Source organism: Delphinus delphis, chromosome 18, assembly GCF_949987515.2.
Source record: "Delphinus delphis chromosome 18, mDelDel1.2, whole genome shotgun sequence".
In the NCBI taxonomy this organism is placed as follows: domain Eukaryota; kingdom Metazoa; phylum Chordata; class Mammalia; order Artiodactyla; family Delphinidae; genus Delphinus; species Delphinus delphis.
In genome coordinates, this window is record NC_082700.1 from 16,170,129 (window position 1) to 16,194,298 (window position 24,170).

General features: G+C 35.5%; 1 protein-coding gene across 3 annotated transcripts in view; it reads left to right on the forward strand.

Moving 5' to 3' along the window:
* Positions 1–24,170, forward strand: part of INTS6 (integrator complex subunit 6) — a 109,478-nt gene that overhangs the window by 24,818 nt on the left and 60,490 nt on the right. The gene's annotated exons all lie outside the window — the stretch shown is intronic.

The following is a 24,170-nucleotide window of genomic DNA, read 5'->3' on the forward strand; positions in this document are numbered from 1 at the left end:
AGGAAAAGTGAAGGTGTTTGAGGATTTTAATTCTAAGTCAAATACCATATAAATAATTTACAGCTAACTTCACGTATTCTCTACTAGCATGCATTGTGCAGAGTTGGTTGTGTGTGATGTGATAGGGTGAGTGCAAGAGGTTTATTTTAACTTTAAGCTGTTTTTAGTTTAGAATTTGAACTGCTCTTTTTTTTGTTGTTGAGGCATGCGGGATCTTTCGTTGCGGCGCGTGGGCTCTTTGTTGTGGTGTGCAGGCTTCTCTCGAGTTGTGGCGTGTGGGTTTTCTCTTCTCTAGTTGTGGTGCACAGGCTCCAGGGCGCGTGGGCTCTGTAGTTTGCGGCACGCAGGCTCTAGTTGAAGTGCATGAGCTCAGTAGTTGTGACACATGGGCTTAGTTGCCCCTCAGCATGTGGGATCTTAGTTCCCTGATCAGCGATTGAACCTGTGTCCCCTGCATTGCAAGGCAGATTCGTTACCACTGGACCACCAGGGAAGTCCCTGAACATTGCTTTTGAACATTTCGTTTATTAAAATAGGTTGTTGTAGAAAGGAGATGGGTTAGGCTACTCTCTTTACTGCTTGCATTTGATTTAGAATCTTAATTTTAATTCTCACTGTATTTACACACGGTTTGATTAAGTAGGAAGAGTGTAGTCTTTAAGTTCAGTAATTTTTAGAAATACTTTCATTTGTGTGACATTGTGGAATGCAAACTGGATATGGAGTCAGGACACGTGGGTTCTAGTCATTGTTCAACTACTTTCTAGCAGTGAAGTTTGTATCAGTTACCTAGCTTCCCTAAATTTCTATCCTTGTTCGTGAAATAAAGGTGATAATTCTTGCCTTACCTCATAGGGCTGTTGGAAGACTGAAATGAAATAATGTATATGAAAGTGCTTGGTAGGCTGTAATGAAAAGAACAACTGTATTGTTCTATCATGAAGCATTGGAACTAGTAAAGAATTGTTATTGCCTGATCTTGACTTGAGGGGAAAAGAGCCAGAATTATTTTGTTTGAGCAGTTGACGTTGAAGGGAGTTTAGGATATAATTCATAGAGAAACAGTTGAAAAATTTAGGTAGATTAAAATTCATAATTAAATAATTTATAGTCTATACATAATTAGTAGCCTTGGAACACTCCATAGCTGAACTTAACGGATTTTGGGGCTTTCTTAAACGTAGTTTATGTGTATAGCCAATTATATCCTGCCACTATCAGGAACAGGTGGACATTGATTATATACATGAACAATCAATATGTTGCTTAATTTGAAGCTCTCAAACTGATTTTTCCCACTTTACCTTCCTTTTGAAACATTTGACTGAGAGAAAGATTGAGATATCAATAATCAGTTCAGAAATACTAATGATTTAGTTTTGTAGTTATGATGACTTCAAAGGTATTTCTCATCTATATTTACATTTATATTTATATTTATATTCCTACATGTGAGATTATCCATTCAAGGTGCTCTGGTCTTACCACCTTTGTAGAAATGCCCTTTGGGGTACAGTATATTTTGTTCCCATATATCTGGATCTGGTTTGTTTGTAATATTTGTTTTGTAGGACCTCCTCTAGCTTTAAAAACATATCTTGAAATATACATGGATGTTGGAATTGCTCACCTTTCTTCCTAGGTCCTTGGGAAAGATATTGGAGAAATAGACCTATGTGTTTATAATAACCTAAAACTCCTTGCTAATAAAGTTGGGAAGACTTTCCTGTGGGCCAGGAGCTTACCTTTTAGTTCTCTTATATCTTCTACAATATTTAGCATAGTTCTGAGAACAGAGCTTATATTTTAAAAATATTGATTATAAATATTGTTGTATTGAGTCTGGTAGTCATCAAGATCAAAATTTATCACTGCTACTTCTTATCTGAGGTGGAAGTCATTTGTTATAAGGCAGAGGTTTATTTTGGATATGCGGTTGGAACATAGGTCTCTGAGTTGTGTTGGGTTTCAAGTTTAGGAGTTTCTTCGATCATCGGCATGTTTAGTTCTTAATGTTCCAACAAGACTCATTTTGTGGGCCAGAGGATGTACCCTATATGTGTATATTGTGGAAACTTAATTTTTAAAAAATTTTATTTTATTTATTTATTTTTTTATACAGCAGGTTCTTATTAGTTACCTATTTTATACATATTAGTATATATATATGTCAATCCCAATCTCCCAATTCATCCACCACCATCCCCCCCCACACTTTCCCTCCCTTGGTGCCCATATGTTTGTTCTCTACGTCTGTGTCTCAATTTCTGCCTTGCAAATCGGTTCATCTGTAACATTTTTCTAGATTCCACATATATATGTGTTAATATATGGTATTTGTTTTTCTCTTTCTGACTTACTTCACTCTGTATGACAGTCTCTAGGTCCATCCACGTCTCTAAAAATAACTCAATTTCATTCCTTTTTATGGCTGAGTAATACTCCGTTGTATATATGTACCACATCTTCTTTATCCATTCGTCTGTCGATGGGCATTTAGGTTGCTGCATTGAACATTGGGGTGCATGTGTGTTTTTGAATTATGGTTTTCTCTGGGTATATGCACAGTAGTGGGATTGCTGGAATGCTGGTCTCTTCTAGTCCAAGTAATTAAATTATGTTATTCGTTTTGAGGAGAATTATCAATTTATAAAAAGCATAAAGGTGCTTTTTTGTTTGCTTTTGTGTTTGTGTGTGTATGTGTGTATGCATGTGTGTGGTACATGTGATCTGTATTGTTGTAATTTCTACTAGGAGATAACAAGCAGAATGTTCCCTTTGGCTCTTTCTCTTCAGTTCTCGTAACGTTTGCCTTTGGCAAAACTTGATTCTTTTTAAAGATTTATTGAATGAGTGATTGTGTTGATGATTTCCACATTAGGTATGTGTATAATTCTTGATTACCTGTGACTGCTATTAATGTGACCTGTTACTGTTTATGGAGTTGTGCATCCCACCCATACAATACCCTTTGCTTACGAGTTATATTATCTCACATAGTGTATTTTATCTGTTCTGCCAGTGCTATTTTTCAGGAATAAGTTTTCCTGCTGCTTTGAAATCATCCTTATGGCATATAAGGAAACATGGAGCTCATCTAGTATTACTTTTTATTTTACAAATGAGGAAATTGAGATCCAGGGAGGCAAAGTGATTTGCTGAAGGTTATAACATTTATTATTGCCAAATTCTGGATTAGAATTGATCTAAATTCTAAAGACATCCCAGCCCCTCAAGACCCAGTGCCTTTTCCCTGATGCTATCTGCAGTCTTTGTGTTTGATTCTATTATTGTATGTTCTGGAAATTTACCTTCTATTTACCTGATTTCCTGTTTGTCTGCTTCCGTTTCCTATACATTTGTGACGTAGGTATTATGTTCTTATTCACTCAGTGTCCCTTGAATGACTATTATGACCTGGGCATTTCTAGTCAGCGAAGATAACAGAGATGAATAGGGTGGATTTCTGGTTCTTAAGTTCACAGTCTTATGGGGGAGGATAGCCTATTAAGTGGTTTTATGAATGATAAACTAGAGATGCCTACTAGGTGTATGGGAGTGCTAAAGAGGGAGGGGAGGGTTAATATTACCTATCTTGTACATACGTCAAATCCTGTGTAATGTGAATTTTTATAGTCATTTTAATGTTGATTAAATGCAAGGATCTTGTGGATGATTTGGTATAGGATGTGGCTCATAGATTATATCTGTGAAAGTTATAGAGAAACCTGGTACAAAGTTGTTTTGAGTGTAGAAAATAGTTAATGGAAAAACTTGGTGCCATACCGCCTCCTGACCTGGCTAAATTTGTACAGGCCAGAATGATCTAATTACTTATAACTTGTTTGTCAAAGTAATGTAGGGATAACATTTCCTCTGTGACGGTTCATCATTTAGCAGTATGTTAGCAATTACAAGAGAAACAGTGTGTCTTATGGACAAAAATCCTGAGCTGTATAAAATCATTTTACCTTAATTTATAATTTTAATGATCTTTTTTGGCCTTTTAATAAAAGTCCAGGCCATTGTCGGAATTGTTCATGAGTGTGTTTCTAGTGTAGTGTTTTTTGGATAACTCTGTAGGACTTTTGATGACTGCTTGTGATGGAAGAGTATGTGTGTATTTTTTGACTTTTTTTCTTTTTAAATGTAGCTATTTGGTAAAACTGGTTGTTTGTCGTATTTTCACTTATGAGCTCTGAGTTAGATGGGACTTTGAATTCTGATACACAAGAAATTTATATTTCTTATTGCCATAATAGTTATCTTTGGTGTTTTTTTTTTTTTATCTTTGGTGTTGATAAACATACTTGTGGTCATATACTCATAATACCATTTATCATGTTATGTTACTAATGTATCAAATGTTTTGGTAGAATCACTAAATTTTAATTGGAGTTATAGAAAAAAATTTTTTTCTGGTTTTTATTGCTTGCAGAGATCTTCTCTGGTACTCTTTTGCAGTGGAAAACTATTCTGTGCTATGATTCCAGGAACACATGACTAACTATATTGCTCAATAAAGTAGTCAGAAGAAATCCTGCCAGTACCTTCTTGGTGATGAATGACATTCCAGGATCATGTAGCAGTTAGTTTTCTCTTCCTTGAAAGTGCTAATAGTAGTGTTATCTTTCAAATATTGAGATTTGCTGAAGACTCTTTCTGCATCTCTTGATCAGTTATGATTGCCCTGGAGGCTAACATTTTAGAGAAGATATTTGCAGTCATAAAAATCCTGTTGGCTTTTGGCATTAAAATTTTTGCCTTATGAGCTTTCCCAGCTTTTTAAGACAAACTAGGACAGCTACCTTCATAACTGCTTGGAAGATGTTCAGAAAGTGCACATGTTTGTAGAAAGAGAAATGTCTGAGTAACCTCAACTGTGTGTTCAAGTGGCTATAGTTTGGGGTCTTATCTTTTAACTTGTCAGTTCTCAAAAGTTGATGCAGAAGTCCCATCAGTCTTTGAGATGTGGACTGGTATTAGTGATTTTTCTGGATCATTTTGGTCAATGTTTAATGGTTTTATCTTTTGTAAGGATAATCTGTAATTAGGATCTATAATTACAGTTTGTATTTAACTCTTCATGATATATATACTGATTAAAAGACAATCCAGAATTTTTAAATCTGTTTCTACTATCTGAAATAATTCAGAAATCCCATCTCCCCACCACAATAAAATATTTGTATTTCACTAAAGTCACCAAAAATATGTGCCGTAAGCTGTCAAAACTATTTTAATTGTGTCTACAAAGATTTTTAAACACATTTAAAATTGTTTCCCAGTACACTTAGAATTTTGGGGAATTTTGTCTTTATTTTTTTCTTTTTCAAAAAGACTTCTAAGGAATCTTGAGGGATGTCATTGTAGTATGATAGACTGTATTAAACAGATCTGTGTGTAAATTCGTTTCTGAGTTTTCATTATCAAGATTAGCTCCTGTCTTACTGATTTGTGATTCAAATGTTGTAAACATATGTGTAACATTACTATATAAATATGTTAGTCTCTATCAATTCAACTTTCCAAGAACATTTACTAAGAATTTGTTGGATATAGATCATTTGCATTTTCTTTTTTTTTCTTTTTAAGCCGAGGTCTTCTTAGAAGCCCATATGATTTAAATTTATTTATTTATTTATTTATGGCTGTGTTGGGTCTTCGTTTCTGTGCGAGGGCTTTTTCTAGTTGTGGCAAGCGGAGGCTGCTCTTCATCGCGATGCGCGGGCCTCTCACTATCGCGGCCTCTCTTGTTGCGGAGCACAGGCTCCAGACACTGTGGCTCAGTAATTGTGGCTCACGGGCCCAGTTGCTCCGCAGCATGTGGGATCTTCCCAGACCAGGGCTCAAACCCGTGTCCCCTGCATTAGCAGGCAGATTCTCAACCACTGCACCACCAGGGAAGCCCTGCATTTTCTTTTTTACCCATATTTTTGGCTGTGTTCTCTCAACCCCTTATTTCTGGTGTGCTATAGAAATGTATAATATCTACAATTATTATTATTTGAAAATATGTAATTATAATAAAAATGCATAATTAAAAGAAGTTGATGATATATTTAATACCTGTAGTGAATTTTCAGCAGTCCACATTTGCAGTACTCTTTTTGAAAGAACCTTTTTTGAAGGTCATGTGGAAAGAAAAACTCTTAAGGATTGCCTCTAGACAGACACTGTAATAGAATAATTAAAAGGAAATGCTGGCTGATCATTCTTTAGTGAAGCTGTATGGCTACAGTTACTCAACTATTATCTAGAATTCTGTGTTAAGATATATCAAAATAGTTTTTATTTCAGAGGGTGAAGGAACTTCACCCTGCGTTTATTAGCCTGTCAGAACCAATAAGCAATAAGAGATGCTATACATGTAAGAAAAATTTCATTTAGAGATGTTTCTATTATTCTTCTGATTCTAGCTCTTACATATCTAAACTACTGATATTTAGAAAAGTAGTTTTCAAATGACTGCATCAGAATCACCTAAGTGTTTTATAAAATATACATGCCTCAGCTCTAATTCTGGAAATTTTGCTTCCATTGATCTGGACAGGGACCTGGGAATCTGTATTTTTGGATGTGTCCAAGTTGATTTTGATACACAGAAACTATGCATCAGAATCAACTATGGCTAGAAACCATAGTTTTAGAACATAACTACAAATATATATTTTTTAAAACTACAAAAAATACTTGTGAAAATAAACAGCTTTAACAAAACAAGATAAAACTGTTTTTGATGTACATGGCCAGCAATATGTTATTTTTTTTTTTACATCTTTATTGGAGTAACAGCAGTATGTTTTGTTTAAGATAAAAATTAATTCTTGACCTTTAGAATTGTTAAACTTGGGAATTGGGTGTCCAAGGGATATGGAATAGGTCTTCTGTGAATTTTTTTTTATTGTGTTTGATAATGACTTAGAATCACTTATTGGATAGACCTCAGATATTAACTTCTATATCAACTGCAGCCAGTCTTTAGTTACTGCATATGGTATGCTGTGTTGAAGAGGACTCTTAGACCCTGAGAATGAGAATAGGGTAGAGGAGAAGAGGGTAAAAAAGGGGGAGTAATTAATTCATATTATCTGTCATGTGCTTGCTATATCTGTCTTAGGAGTTTTTATCGAAAGGACTACGTAGTTTTTCTCTTACCCTTACTACGCTTTAATTCCTGATTTGGATGTTCATAACTAGCATTATTTTTTTTTAAGTTTATATATGCATAGAATTGGTGATAGTTACACTTAATTTTTGCTTTCTAGAGAGTTGCTGCTAAAATACCCTTCCATAATGAATTGTTCCAATTTTGAATGCTTAAAGTACATTTTAGATTAATTCAGCAATGATTTTTCCTGTGCTGCATAGTGACTTTGGTTGTGTACAAGAATCGTGGCACACCATACATTTATATTTAGTACTGCTATATTCTAGGTACTGGGGACACAAAGATGGAAATAAGCAAGGCTTTTGCCCCCTAGAAAACATATTGTCTTTCAAGATAGGAAAGTAAATAAGCATTTTTAACACTCTAAGATAAATCTCATGGCAGAAATAATGAGAGAAGCTAAGTTTTGAGGAATGAGTAAGGAATTGAGCCGTGACATTTCAGGAAGAGGGAACAGTGTATATATATAAGTAGGAAGGCATGAGAACAGTATATTGGGAGGCTATAAATTCTATGAGTGGAATATGGTCAGTGTAGGTAGGAGAAGTGGAGAGAAGTGGATGCTTGAAGTGTAGGTAGAGGCCAGATGAAACCATCCTAAGGAGACTGGACATCGTTCTGTTAACATTTGCAGAGGAGATATTGAAGATATTAAGCAGATGAGTCACACGATCAGATTTGCATTTTAGTGAGTGTACTTTGCTAGAACGTGAAAGAAGATAGATTTGAAGGATGGTAAACTGGGAAGAATTAGCAGACTACATGCAACAACCCAGGAAAAATATGGGGTGTGCTAAAACTAAGCCAGCGCCGGACAGGGAGGCAGAAGTCTGAGAGATTCATAGGTTTTCATAGGTTAGGCAGGTCCTCAAGGACAGTAAGGGAGAAGAAAAAAGCAAAGTGTCTGACAGGGTTCTGAACCCAGGGTCCCTGCTTGGGCTTTAGAGGGTTCTGTAAATTCCCTGAAATGTTATCCAGACATTGTCTAGATATATATGCACGGTTTTCTGGGGGACAGAGGTCTCTAGCTTTAATCATATTCTCAGACAAGTAAAAACAAAACAAAACCCACGGTTTTAGTAGTATTTTGAGGTTTTCAACTTGGGAATCTATGTGTGGATATTATTGGTAGTGGTGACTGAGATGGGGATATTGGATAAGTAGTAGAAAAGAATATAAAATAATTGTTTGATCAAGTATCATTAACTTTAGGGTACAAATGTATTAAAGGAGTTATGAGCCAACTTTTTAAACAGTAAACTTAAAGACTTTCTTGCCCTTTAACATTATGTCTTAGGAAAAGTATTTTGTATTTAAAAACAGAGAAGTAAGCAGAATTTTATCTCTGGGTTCTGACAGAATTTTTATTTTGAAGCAGATTAAATAAATAATCGTTGTCATCTTATCATTTATTTATCAGATCTTTAAGTTGTTTTGTTTAAGGCCATAATGTAAACATCTTCAAGTGCTTATTTTAAACAAGCATGAACATTGATAGTCAGAATGCTAGGACAAGAGCATTGTGTTTCAGGGGGTAGTAGTGTCAAGTCATTTAAAGAGGATGGAAGCTTAATTCCTTTTCTGTTCAATAGTATGTAATTTAAGATGGGCTTTGACTGCATTGGCAGTTTCTGCCAATTAAACTCAGATCAAGTCAGTATGTTAGGTGTATTTCATGCCTCTCTAAGTCAGATTACAATTTGAGAGCATGAAAAAGCTGAGTACTTGGTCTCCTGATGGAGCACACTCACCTAAGCCTGAGGCTGTTAGTCTTTTATAAATACCTTCATTATATTATTTAGCTGTGTTCCATAAATAGCTATTTTATATAACTTCCACCTTGAATTGTTCTTTTCAGATGTAATACAATAGATTTACAGTTCTTTATGTTTGCGTATTAGGAATAAACGTGCATTGACTGGAACGATACTGAAACTATGATCTTTACATCAAGGCAAGGCTACATTTTGATCTAGACAAGGCTGTTTTGGTATATTTTTCCCCACGCTCTGTCTTTTCAGGTTGAATTACTGATTTTTCCCCCTTTGTTTTGTTTGTTGTGGTTTTGATGTTTTTTTTCCTTTCAGCTAAAGGAGCAGTCCAGTGGTTTTCAAGAAGTGCCAAAGTGCACTGACTGTCTCATGATGACTGGTGCCTCAGGGAGGGTCATGATTCCTGGATACAGGATCGACCTGATCCTGGATGTCACTTCAAGCAGTCAGATCGTGGGGAAAAGCCTTGTCTAATGGCTAGCCTTCCTCAAAAGTCTGATGCTAGTCATCTCGGAAGGCCTCAGAAAGAGCCTTAAAGGTGAGCAGAGTAGAGTGTAGTTCTCTCTGGGGGCTGTTACTATTCGTTGGAGAATATGATTCAACACAGAATGACAACCCTAACCTGATAAATCCAGGTTCAGTTGGTAAATTTAGTTTATAAATTTGTTGAGGATGGTGATCAGACCTCAACTTTTGACTTATTAGAAACCACCTTCCTAACCTTAAGATCTGTAAAGGGAGGAATTTGGTATTTCCTGGGCTCTTCAGAACCTTAGGTTAGTATCTGTTGTCGTAAATGGAAACAGCCTACTATCACAACTAAGGAACACTTTAGTTACAAAATTGCATTATGTTAAATACCCATGGATTAAAAAAAATGTAGTGAAGTATTCTCTTAGTTTATATGGTTATCATATATTGATTATATATCAGGCAATTGGGCTTCAGGGCTTGGAAGGGCAAATTGGCATTTGATTTGTCTGTTACACTGATTTTTTTAAAAAACAGCCACTTTTGAAGCAGTTTGGATTTATGTAACACATATTTGGTTGCATTCAACTTGAAGAATTAGTACTACCTGCATCATTTGAGTAACATTTTTAACCCCATAAAAGATTCTTTAGAGATGTTTTGAGCATTTTGGTTTGGAAAATATTTAATTCTAGGCCTCTTTCTCTTGTCCTTTGAAGTACTTACAGAACCTAATTGTTCATATAATAATCTTGATTGCTAAATTTTCAGTAAACTCTAAAACTTGTCTATCATGATAAGACTTACTAGGTTTTTGTTTAAAAATTTTTTAATTGAGTCACTTCTATTAGTAAAAAAATAATATGGGCATGCACAATCCGCAATGTATTTGTGTACATTTTTACATTTAGAAATTATATATTCACTAATGTATTAATATTAGAAAACATATACAAAAGTAAGAATTTTAAAAGATGAGATGAAAAAACTTATAAAAGGGAGTTCTGATATTTTCTTTCCCCCCGCCACGCATCATGATGTATTTCGGGTTGACAAACTCTTTTTAAAGGCCAGATAGTAAATATTTTAGGCTTTTCAGCCCATATGGTTTCTGTTGGAACTACTCAACTCTGCTGTTGTAGGGTAAAAACAGCCACAGACAATATATTAAACAAATGAGCATGGCTGATAAAATTTTATTTACTGAAACAAGCTGTGGGCTGGATTTGGCTGGAGGGCCATTGTTTGTTGACCCCTGGAGTATACCCTGTTTTGCAGACCACTGCCCTAGACTTTGCAATTGTGTTCTACTACTTCTGTTAGATCCTTTCACCATCAGTTTTTAGAGTACAGTTGATCTTCCTTATTGAAGTGAGCAGAAGAATATTAGTAGTCAGAATGTATTGTTTAATTGAACAGATACTTATTGAATACCAGTGATGTTCAAACATAAGGTTAGGTGCTGGGATGAGTTTGGTAAGAGAGATAGGTAAACAGTTGTGGCATGGTGTAAGAAGTAATTTGATTACAGCACAAGCTGCTGAGAAAGTGGGCTGGCTCTGGGAAATGATGTATTAAGTTGGACTTGAAAACTTAATGCAAATTTGTGAAGTAGATGAGTTCAAAGGCATATAGGTGATAGAAGAGAGCATGGGAGAACCATATATATATACGTCAATAACTGATTGCTGGCAGAGTGTTCAAGAAAGAAGCAATAGGGAATGAGACTGGACAGATCAACATGGCTCACAGTGTGTGCTCTGCCAAGGAGCTTGAACTTTGCCTTATAGGTTGATGGTAATTGTTGAAGAGATTTTAGCAGAGGAAAAAGCCATCAGATTTGAATTTTAGAAAGATAGTGGCAGTAGTGTGGAGTATACAAGGAATAAATATTTTTGGTAACTTTTTTTTTTAACCTCTTTGTAAAAGAGGACACAAATTGTTTTTGTGGGTTGTTTTATACCAGACATAAAATAAAGAAACTTGGGATATTATTTAGCAACGAAAACGAATGAACTATTGACATGCTACAGTGTGGATGAACCTCCAAAACATTATGCTAGGTGCAAAAGACCACATGTTGTGTGATTCAGTTTTTACAACATTTTATGGAATGTCCATAAAATAGATTAGTGGTTGCCTGGGAATGGACTGGGGACTCACTGCAAATGGGCACAAGTGATCTTTTCAGGGTGTTGGAAATGGTCTAAAACTGGATGGTGGTGGTAGTTGTACAACTCTGTAAATTTACTAAAAATAATTGGATTGGACACTTTTTTTTAAATTGAAGTAGAGTTGATTTACAATGCTGTGCCAATATCTGCTGTACAGCAAAGTGTCTCACTTATACACATAGAGACATTATTGTTTTTAAATATTCTTTTCCATAATGGTTGATCCCAGAGATTGGATATAGTTTGGATTGGACACTTTTTAAGATGGGTGCATTTTATGGTAGGTAATTATATTTCAATAAAGTTGTTAAAGACCTCACTTTTGAAATTTTTTGGATAAAACATATTGCTGATTCCCAAATAATTGCTCTTTACTCTGAACAAATATTGATCTTAAGCTGCTGGAACCAAAAAAAGGTGTTTTTTTTTTTTTCCTCCTAAACTTAAAGGGTATACATTGTAACTATAGAGTTAACTGTAGGAACTACCAACTAAATAAATCATGTTGTTACTAAATTTTATAGAATTCACTTTGACTTTAATATTTTAAAATTTCCTTTCCTTATTAAATATCATATGAGGAGAACCTTCTTAAGTAGAATATTGGATAATATTAAAAAGCTAGAAGTAGCCTAAGGGAAATTTACTACCCCCCCCCCCACTTTTTTTCCTCCAAGGAAATAATTGCTAAAGGAAAAACCTGAAGTTTGATGATTTAAAATTTATAAGTTGTTTCCTCAGTCTTAACAGTTATAGAAAATAGAGTACAGAGCAATTGGAAAATAGTTAATTTTACTCAGTAAATATTTATTGAGGGCCTACTATGTGCAAGGCACTGTTTTTTAGAAACAGATTTTAAAAGGTTCTTACTATGTTACTTTTATTCCTGGCTGCCAAAATTTATGAGGTTCAGTCGTAATCATTAAAATATGTACAAAACTTAATTGTGTTACCTTTTATTGTTTACAAGGTAATTTCACATCTCACTTAATTCCTAATTCTGCGAGAGTAAGGAAAATGAGTTTTGTAGTATAGCCAATTCCCAAGTAAGAGCCAGAGCTGGGACTTGACCATTGGTGTTTATTTTTACTTCAAGTCCATTGCTCTTTACATGCTAGTGTGTGATTTAAAAAAACAAACAAACAAACCCCCCCCACCACCACCAACAGTACAGTACTGCATAAGGATAGGCATATAGATCAATAGATAAAATCAAGAGTCAAGAAACAAACCATACATTTATGGTCAATTGATTTTCGAAAAGGGCGACAAGATAGTTTAATGGGGAAAGAATAATCTTTTCAAGCAGAGGTACTGAACAACTGAATATCCACATGCAAGAGAGTGAGGTTAGACTCTTACCTGACACCATGTACAAAAATGAAATAAAAATGGGTGGGCAGCCTAAATGTGAGAGCCAAAACCCTTGAAAGAAAAAACATAGGCATAAATTTTGATGACTTTGGATTAGTTAGGCAATGGTTTCTTAGACATGGCACCAGAAACGCAACCAAAGGAAAATTAGATAAATCTGACTTCATCAAAATTAAAAGCATTTGTGCTTCAAAGGATACTGTGAGGAAAAGATAGTAACAGGAGGAAATATTTGCAAATCACATATCTGATAAGGGCCTAGTATCCAGAATATACAAGGAACTCTTATGACACAAAAATAAAAAGACAACCCAATTTAAAAAAAGGGCAACAGATTTGAAAAGATATTTTTCCACAGAAGACATACAAATGGCCAATAAGCACGTGAAAAGATGTTCACCATCATTAGCCATTATGGAAATGCAAACCAAAACCAATGAGATACCACTTCATACCTACTATAATGGCTAAAATAAAAAAGATGGATAAAGCAAATGTTGATGAAAAGGTAGAGAAACTGGAACTCTCATTGCTGGTAGGAGTGTAAAGTAATGTAGCTGCTGTGGAAAATAGTTTGACAGTTCCTCGAGAAGTTCTACACAGTTATTCTGTGACCCCAGAATTCTACTGATATGCACCTAAGAGAAATGAAAACATTACCACGTAAAATGTCATATCAGCATTATTTATAATAGCCAAAAAGTAGAAACAATATAATGTTCATCAGCTGATGAATGCATAAACAAGTGTGGTATATCCATACAAATGGAGTGTTGATCCCCTTAAGAAGGAATGAAATTCTGACATACACTGCAGTGTGGATGAACCTTGAAAATATGCTAAGTGAAAGAAGTCAGACACAAAAGGCCACTTACTGCATGATTCCATTTATTTGAAATGTCCAGAACAAGCAACTCCATAGAAACAGAAATAGTGGTTGCTAGGGGTTGGGGATAAGATGAGATGCTAATGGGTATGGGGTTTCTTTTTTGGGTGATGAAAATGTTCTGAAATTAGATAGTACCTCCCTGGTTCAGCCATTCTAAAGAAATGAAATAAAACAAATGGAAAAACTCGTATCTTTACCTGCATACATCTATTTCCCTCTCTAGTGCCTTTCTTAATTTCCTTTCACAGCAAATTTAGAAGTTGTTTCTGCTGTCTCCTTCGCTTCCCTACCTCTTTTTTACTCCTTAACCTATTACAATCTAGTTTCTGATTCTACCCATAATGAGGTCAGCAATGTCTTCCTCATCTTCCAAATCCAACTGTTGGTTTAAAATTTTTCTCTTTCATGACGTTTTGCCAGTACTATTGAACGCTCTTTCATATAGTTTTCTCTTGGCTTCTGGATTTATACTCTCCTGGCTTTCCTCTGGCTTTCTGTTCTGTTTTAATCCTTTGTCTTAATTTATTTGTTTGTTGCTTTAACACTTGTGACTGGTTTAATCTTAGATTTATTTATTTATTTTTTTCCTTTTTATTTGACATGCTCCTCTTGGGCAGTTTCATTCATTCTCAGGCTTCATCCATCAGTATTGTAAAAATTTCCATCTATAAACAGATTCCTAAGATTTGTTTTGCTAACCTGTATCTTTTTTAAAAAAACTTTATTATTTTTAATTTTTAATATGGAAAACATCAGTAGGTAGATATAACCCACATAAAAGCTCTTTAGGATCCTCAGTTTTTAAGCCTTCAAATGGTGTCAAAGTAAAAAGTGTTGAGCACTGCTGCTCTTGGGTGTATGTATGTATGTATGTGTACATATATATGTATATATACACACACACACAGACATACACATATGTATTTTTTGAAAAATTGAGATATCGAAATATAACATTGTATTAGTTTCGGGTATGTAACACAATGATTCTATGTTTATATATTGAGATATATACATATATATATCACTATAGTAACTCTAGTGAACGTTGATCACTATACATAGAAAAAATTTTTTTTCTTGTGATGAGAACTTTTAAGATCTGTTCTCTTAGCAACTTTCAAATATACCAATATAGTATTGTTAACTGTAGTCACTATGCTTTACATGACATCCCCATGATGTACCTGTTTTATAACTGGAAGTTTGTACATTTTGACCACCTTCACCGATTTGCCCACCCCCACCTGCCTTTATCTTTCTAATTGAGTTTTTTTTTGCGGTACGCGGGCCTCTCACTGTTGTGGCCTCTCCCGTTGCAGAGCACAGACTCCGGATGCGCAGGCTCAGCGGCCATGGCTCGTGGGCCTAGCCGCTCCGTGGCATGTGGGATTTTCCCTGACCGGGGCATGAACCCGTGTCCCCTGCATCAGCAGGCGGACTCTCAACCACTGCGCCACCAGGGAAGCCCTTTAATTGAGTTTTGATGCTACTTAGGTGTTCTCCGTTTTCCCCTCATTTCCTCCCTTGGGATATCTGTACTCCCTAACTGGGCATAAAAATCACTTTATGATTTTATTCCAACTTTCCATGATTTATTTGGTTTTTACTACTTTTAAGTGCTTCACCGTCAATGAATTGACCCCATTGTTCCTTGAATACATGACACTCTTTTATTTGTCAGGGCCTGTTCCATAATTTTGGAATGTTCCTGTCTCTTTCCACCTTTCACTCCCCAAAACCTACTCAGTATTTGTTGAGACACTGGTCAAATGCTACCTCTTGTGAATCTTTTGGGCATTTAGTTGTACTTTCTTCTCTGCACTTTTAGGGCTTTCTTCTTGTCACTGTAATCCCAGTTTTTGTTCATTATTTTACTTGTTAACTTATCTTACTGCCACTAGACTTTGTGTTGGGCTCCTGGCAGGCCCTCTCAGTTTGGGAACTCATATCCTTTAAGTTTCAGAAATGTTCTTATTTCTTTGACAATCTTTTCCTTCTTATGTCTCTATTCTTTCTTTTTGAATGTCAGACTTATGAATTGATTCGTTACAGTCATCATCATCATCATCATCATCATTTAACTTTTCTCTCCTACTTCCATCTTTGTCTTTATTCTTTCTTTGTTCTCTCTGGCTAGGTTGGTAAAAGGCTTGGCTTTTGCTAATGTTTTTATATTTTTTTGTTGAGGTGAAATACACATAACATAAAATTAATCATTTTAAAGTGAACAATTCAGTGACATTTAGTACATCCTTTTTAATAGAACTCTCATACTAGGCAGAAATATAAAGGTGATATAATAGAGTGTGTTGTTGTTCTCTAATCCCAAACAGCAAATTCTAGGATAGGCAGATTTCTTTCACATATCTTTTCTCCACCAGATAATTTCAGTTTGGGTATCCTTGGATTTTAAACTGTTCTTGGAAATAAACAGAAAAATAACTGACGATTATGATTGTTGAAGGGTAGAATCTTAGGGAGAGAAAGGACGTTGAAGGACTAAATCTTGAGTTTTAGAATTATTCCTGCATGTATTGGGAAGGAGGAAACTGAAATGAATCTGTAAGGGCTTGATACTAGTTATATGGATTTTTTTTTTTTGTCCATTATGAGTAAGAGCTAACGCTGTATTATATTTGAGGAAGTAGGTTTAAGAAATACTCAGTTCCACTGAAAATGTTAAAACTTTATTTGAAGCTTTTTTCCCATCTACATTATCCAAGCAAATCTGAGTAATGGGACTTGATCCTGGAGGTGCCAGTGTTCTATTTATTAAATCACAAAGGCATTTAGCATTGGTTTGATTAGAATGTGTGCTTCCCTACCTTTAATGCACAAAAATTGCCTCTTCGAATGCGTATTTTCTGCAACAAAGCAAAACAAATTGACAAGCATCTAGTTCAACTTTCAAGGATTGTGAAAAGCTTCTGGAAAGGTATATGATTTAGGATACTGGTTCAGTTTCTGTAATTGGGACAAGAGTAATAGTGGCTTAAAAAGAAAATTTCTTTTTCTCTCCCATCAAAGACAGAACTGGTTGGTGGTCTGGGAGGTAGGGTGGCTCTGCTCCAAGCTATTGTCTAGGCCCCCATGTTCCTTCTCCTTTGTTGATCTGTCTGCTTTACCTGAATGCTTGACACTGGTTTTATAACACATCCTAGTTCAGTACTACAACTGAATTTCAGCCTGTGGGAAGAATGTGGAGGGCAGGCAGCTTCCTAATGTGAACATGACCTAAAACGTCTATGTGGCAGTTCCAGTCAGAGTCCATCACCCAGAACCTGCCTGCACTTACTGCAAGGCAGAGTATAATCTCTACTTGGGCGGCCGTGTGTCCAGCCAAAATTTAGGGGTTTTGATGAGAAGGAAGAAAGAGAGATTGGATTCTGAGGGCAGTTTTTAGTTTCTGAAATGAAAGGGATGGTAAAGAAATTAATTATGCTTTAAAAGCTTTGGAAACTTCCTTACCTTTTAGTTTGACAGCTTATTCTAAGTTTATCTTGTACATTTTTGCCCCAGACCTGGAATCATGTCAGGTTCTGTGTATTTGGAAATGGTATGTGGAAAACCATAACCTGAGTGTTAAGAGGTGATCTTTGCTGTTGAGTTGGTCATTGTTTTCATGCCTTTGCAGTAGACAGAGTTAGGAATACATACTTTTTTTTTTTTTCTGAAAGTAAATATGTCATGAATTCATACTAGTGTTTCCAATTCAAATTTAAGGTAGATATTTAAAGAATGTAATTAAAGAATGTGTTTGTGTTATAAAGACCCAGGCTTGATTCCTGGCTTTGCAGCTAATTAGAGATGTAACCTAATTCTCTCTTGTTCTAAGCTTCAGTTTCCTCATCTTTAAAATGGGGATAATAATAACTGTATCTCATGCTTGTTGTAATGATTAAATGAGAAAATAAGTGCTCAAGAAATTTTACTGTTTTATTATTCTCTATCACACTGCAAAAAGGAGAGACTTCTAATTTTTGTAGGAGTTAGAGAAGACTTGCCCATTAAAGTAACACTGGTGCTATCAGGAAAGATTGGGTGTTAATGGGATGTAGAGATTTAGTTACATATCAGGGCAAGAGACTCACCAGGGAGGAGTGATCTGCATTAGTTAAGACAGGAGCATAGGATTCTGTTTTGCTCTTTAAAAAAAAAGAAAAGGAGGGAGGGAGGGAGAAAGGAGAAAGACAGGAAGGGAGGGAGGGAGGAAGGCAGGGAGGAAGGGAAGAAAGAAAGAAGGAAGGGAGGAAAGAAAGAGAAAGAAGGAAAAAGAAAGAGAAAAAGAAGGAAGGAAAGAAAGAAAGAAAGAGAAAGAGAGGGAGAGAGGGAGGAAGGAAGAAAGAAGGAAAGAGAAAAAGAAAACCTTTTTCCCTTATAGCGTTTAGCTTAGTGTGTAATTACATGGTAATCTGTGTGCTTATTTGATTAATGTCAGCCTGCCTTCCTGCCCCACAAGGGCAAGGACTATCCTGTCTTCCTTTTGCTTACCTTTGTAACCCCAGAGTAGTCACTGCACAGAGTAGTCACTCAGTTGATATTCGTACCCTGAATGAACTTTTACAGCATTTATAAAAATGACAAAATTTAGCATTTGATTATGTACCTATATTATCATTCTGTAGTTATTTCATTAGTGTTACCTTGTCCCTAGCTCAACTATAGCTCATGAACTACTAATTGACCTAATTTCTTTAAGATTGATAACTTATAATACTTTAATACTCTACAGATTTTTATCATTTATCCATTATCTGACAGCATTAGTTCTGTGTAAATTTTTGTTCAGAGTGAATTAATAAATGAATCTGCTGGTGATTCCATTTGTTTGGGTCTCAGCCTGTTGTGAAATGTGTGCCAAGTAATCTATTGTTAAGAGTTTAAAGTACTTCAACTATATCCCTTACAGTGAAGCCACTCGATGCTTTCATTTTGTTATGTTGCCTTAAGTGGGCGAGAGCAGGATGTATATATATAGTTAGATTATCTTCCCAAGAATTAAGTCTAATACTCCCATGGGAGTGTGTGTGCATGTGTGCTCGCATGCACATCTTTTGTGTCCCATGGAAAAGATTGAGGATGAATATTCTCACCTGGATATTTAGAGAAGCGTTCTCAGAAAGAAGGCAGCATGGTTATAGTATAAGGCACCAGACTCCAAATTAAATGGCACATGTATTCTAGAGCCTTTTCTCCTTTTCTTTCTTCCCTTTTTTTTTTTGCCACTAAATATATGGTTCTCAGATTTGTGTTTGCTTATATTTCTTTTGTTGTTATTTCCTCTTTGTTTAGCTGCAATCTATATATAATAAAATGTAGCAATTTCAAGTATAAAACTTGATGAGTTTTGACAAATGTAAACATGGTGTTATTAACAGCACAATAATGATATAAAATGTATCTGTCATTCCAAAAAAGTTTTCTTATGCCCTTTGCAGTTAATTTCTATCACTGTCCCCTGGAAACCACTGACATGCTTTCTGTCACAATGTGTGTGTGCGCATGCACGTCAGTGCGTGTGTATAGTTTTGCCTTTTCTAGAATTTCATATAAATGGAATCATTCAGTGTGTAGTTTGTGTCTGTCTTCTTTCACTTAGCATAATGCTTTTGAGGCTTATCTACATTTTTGCATCTATCAGTAGTTTGGTCCTTTTTATTGTTGAGTAGTATTCCACTGTGTGGCTATACTATGACTATAATTTGCTTATCCATTCACCAAAGTAGAACAGTTGGGTTTTTCCCTTTTTTTTTTTGGGGGGGGGGGACCGTTATAATAGTCATTGTGTACATTGGCATGAAAATCCTTTTGTGGGCATATGTTTTCATTTCTCTTGGGTATATACCTAGGATTGTAATTGGTGGGTCACTGACAAGCTTTTTTTAAAATAAATTTACTTATTTATTTATTTTTGGCTGTGTTGGGTCTTCGTTGCTGTGCACGGGCTTTCTCTAGTTGCAGCGAGCAGTGGCTACTCTTCGTTGCAGGCGTGGGCTTCTCATTGCAGTGGCTTCTTATGTTGTGGAGCACCGGCTCTAGGCGCACAGGCTTCAGTAGTTGTGGCTCGCGGGCTCAGTGAAACTGCCAAACTGTTTACTAAAGTGGCTGTACTGTTTTGCATTCCTACCAGGAAGTGTATGAGAGTTCTAGTTGCTCTACATCCTTCCAACACTTGAATTTTTTCAGTCTTAATTTTAGACAGTATAGTGGGTGTGTAGTGGTATCTCATTTTGGTTTTAGTTTGGATTCCTTAATGACTAAAGATGTTGAACATCTTTCATGTGCTTATATGTCACCTGTATATCTTTGGTGAAGTGAGTGTTCAGATTCTCTTGCCCATTTTTTACTTGTTATCATTGAGTTATAAGAAGCTTTTACATATTCTGGATACAAGTCTTTTATTGGATACATGTTTTCCAAGTATTTTCTCCCAGTCTATGGCTTGCCTTTTCAATTTTTACAGTGTCTTTTAAAGAGCAAATATTTTTAATTTTTTTCTTTTTTTAAAATTAATTTTTGTTGGAGTATATTTGGTTTACAATGTTGTGTTAGTTTCTACTGTACAGCAAAATGAATCAGTTATACATATACATGTATCCCCTCTTTTTTGGATTCTTTCTTTCTTTTATGGTTTGTGCTTTCTGTGTCCTATTTCAGAAATCTTTGCCTAACTTAATGTTACTTTCTCCTGTGTTTTCTTTAAGGAGTTTTGTAGTGTGAGCTTTTACTTTTAGGGTCATGATTCATTTAGGAATTTTATGTATGATGGGAAGAAAGTGTTGAGGTTCATTTTTTGGACACACTGTTAACTAATTGTATCAGTACCATTTGTTGAAAAGGTAATCCTTTACCCATTGAACTGCTGTGGCATCTTTGTTAAAAGTCAATTGGCCACATATTTGATTGTCTGTTTCTGGACTTTCTATTCTGTTTCATTGATTTCTATTTCTGCCTTTTGCCAGTATAACACTGTCTCTACTACTGTAGCTTTGTAAGTCTTGAAGGCAATTTGTCTCCAACATTTTCTTTTTCAAACTTGTTTTGTCTGTTCTAGGCCTTTGAATTTCCATATTTAAGTCATTTAAATTTTTCCATATTTAAATTTATTTAAATATCCAAATTTAAAGTCAGCTTATTAAATTTTACAAGAAAGCCTACTGCACTTTTGATTGTAATTACATTGAATCTCTAAGTTAATTTGGGGGAAATCCACATTTTACATTATTGGTTATTCTGATCCATGAGCATGGTATATCTCTGAAATTTTTTAAGTCTAATTTTTCTCACCAATGTTTGTGGTTTTCCTTGTATAAGTTTTACACATATATACTTTTTTTTTTTTGCGGTATGCGGGCCTCTCACTGTTGTGGCCTCTCCCGTTGCGGAGCACAGGCTTCGGACACGCAGGCCCAGTGGCCATGGCTCACGGGCCCAGCCGCTCCGCGGCATGTGGGATCCTCCCGGACTGGGGCATGAACCCGTGTCCCCCTGCATCGGCAGGCAGACTCTCAACCACTGCGCCACCAGGGAAGCCCCTACACATACATTTTGACGCTTTTGTAAATCAGTTGTTTTATGTTTAATTTTTTATTATTTGTTGCTAGTACATAGAAATATATTTTATTTTTATATTTTGACCTTGAATTCTGTGACTTTCCTAAAATGACTTTTTATCTAGCAGTTTTTTCCAGATTTCTTGGAATTGTTTTTTTCATATAAAATCATGTTGTCGGGCTTCCCTGGTGGTGCAGTGGTTGAGAGTCCGCCTGCCGATGCAGGGGACACGGGTTCATTCCCCGGTCCGGGAAGATCCCACATGCCGCGGAGTGGCTGGGCCCGTGAGCCATGGCCACTGGGCCTGCGTGTCCGAAGCCTGTGCTCCGCAACGGGAGAGGCCACAACAGTGAGAGGCCCGCGTACCGCAAAAAAAAAAAAAATCATGTTGTCTGTGTTGACAGTTTTACTTCTTTCCAGTATCTGTCTGCTTTTTGGTTTGTTTTTCTTGTCTTAATGTACTGGTAGAAGTGGTGAGAGTAGACATCTTTGCCTTGTTCCCAGTCTTGGCAAATGAGGTGAGTGAAACCTTTCACTATGTAAGTGTGATTTTAACTGTAGGTTTTTTTTCTGTATTCCTTTTATCAGGTTGTGGAAGTTCTCCTTTGTTCCCAGTTTGCTGATTTTTGTTTTTTAAAATATCATGAATATGAGTATGGAATTTTGTCAGTTTTTTATGCATATGTTGAGATTGTCATATGATTTTTTATTTTGTTAATATAGTGAATTACATTGATTAATTTTTAATGTTAAACCAGCCTTGTTTATATACATATATATTCTTGTTATATATTTTGATAGATGAGGAAACATACACAAAAGTGGTGATGTGAGTAAGTAGACATAGGAGCTCAGGAAGCAGCAGTCTGAAATTAATTACTATAAGTCAAGGATAAAAACAGATTTTAGTAGTGTGACACACTACTAAACACAGTGTAAACATTAGATTAGAATCCAGATATGTAACAAGGCTGTAGCAAACTGGGAGAATGTGGATTTAAATCTTGCTTTTTCCAGAATTTGCAGTTACTTAGACAAATTTATCAGTCTCTTTGTGTCAGGGTTTCCTTACCTTCCTCCCACCCCCAAAGGATAATTCTGTATTTATTTTGTTCTAAGAAATATTATCCACCCTTACCCTCTCAGAGTTTCTGAAATCAGGAGAAGTTAGTTAGCTTTCAGCTAGACTGTATGGACTTACATCTGGTACTGCCTGTGTCCGTGTATATTGATGCACAGGTGTGGGTCATTTCGCTCTCACTTGGGCTGAACTATTTGCTTTATTAACACCTCGTGTCAGGAGAAATCTTTTATATTCTGTTTAAAAGAGTTAAAATGTTTCGGTTTAAATAACATGAACATTTGGCTAATGTAGTAAAAGCACGACGAGGGCTAGTAGTAAAAGCAAGACCTCCCATTCTCATTTCCTTTCCTCAGAGGCTTTTAATTGCTTGCATTTTTAATTGTTGTGTTGGTTATTCACATATGTCCAATCAAAGAAATTTTTATTGTGGAACTTTTAAACATATACAAAAGTAGGGAAAATAAAATAATTAACCTCAAGAACCCTTACCTAGCTTCAGTATTTAGCCACATTTTGCTGGTCTCATTTAATCTGTTCTGCCCCTACCCCATACACATTTATACATTTATATAAACATTTATATATACAATATACATTTTAGGGGGAATATTTTAAAGCAAATTCCAGACATCGCATGCACACACACATGCACACACACACCCCTGCAGTGTTCAATATGGCTTAACAATAATTTATTTTAAAAAATCTTATTAAATTTAAGTTTAAAATATAATTACTCTAAATTAAATTAATTTCTTTTTATAGCTTAACAAAAAATTTAAGGTGTTTAATAAATAATCTAACATCCATTCTATATCCCAGTTTCTCTACTTGTCTCACAAATGTTGACGATTGTTTTGTTTGAATCAGAATGCAAACATGGTTCACATATTACATCTGATTGTTACGTATTTTTATCCAGAAGTCTCAGAAGTTTAACATAAATTTGTATCCCTAAGGAAATTATTACTTTACAGTGAATAAACATTGAAACAAACAAAAAATATGATACATACATTAGATCACCTAAGGTACAACAGGCAGTGCAATATAAAGAGAGTTGAAATTGCCCAGTTTCTGAGAAGAGAGGTAAAACTTTCAAAGCTATGAGATGGTATTATGACTCTTTTACCAGTTGTGAAGAACTATTACTGAAGAATCCAATATCTGTTCAAAGCCAACCTTTTAAAGAGAAGCATTATATCATCTAGTAATTTATCATTGAAATAAAGAGAATACAAAAATATTCTAAGGTTAATCAAATAGGAACTGCAAATGAAATTCTAGTAGCCTTTGATATACCTTGAAGTGACACTCTTCAAACTAAAGGTGCTATAAAGAGGTCAAGATCATAAGCACAGGCTATAACATATGACTCTGATGTTCTGTTTAACTTATCATGGCCAAAAGGGATTCAGAAGAACCTCTAGACCCAGTGTGGAGAAGACTTAGACTAAACTCTGTTTGATACTCAAACACCATGAAACTCATGAGATGGAAGAAGGAGGGGATATGCAACTTTATGGATAATTATGCGCTATTGTTGGAAAAAGTTTCATGTACACTTAATGTTAAATTTTGGGGAAGCAAGGAAATATACATTAAATTGCTGATATATCTTAGAATCTAAGTTATAGGTAACCAGGGGTGGTGGAGGATTAACTACGATGATTCAAGC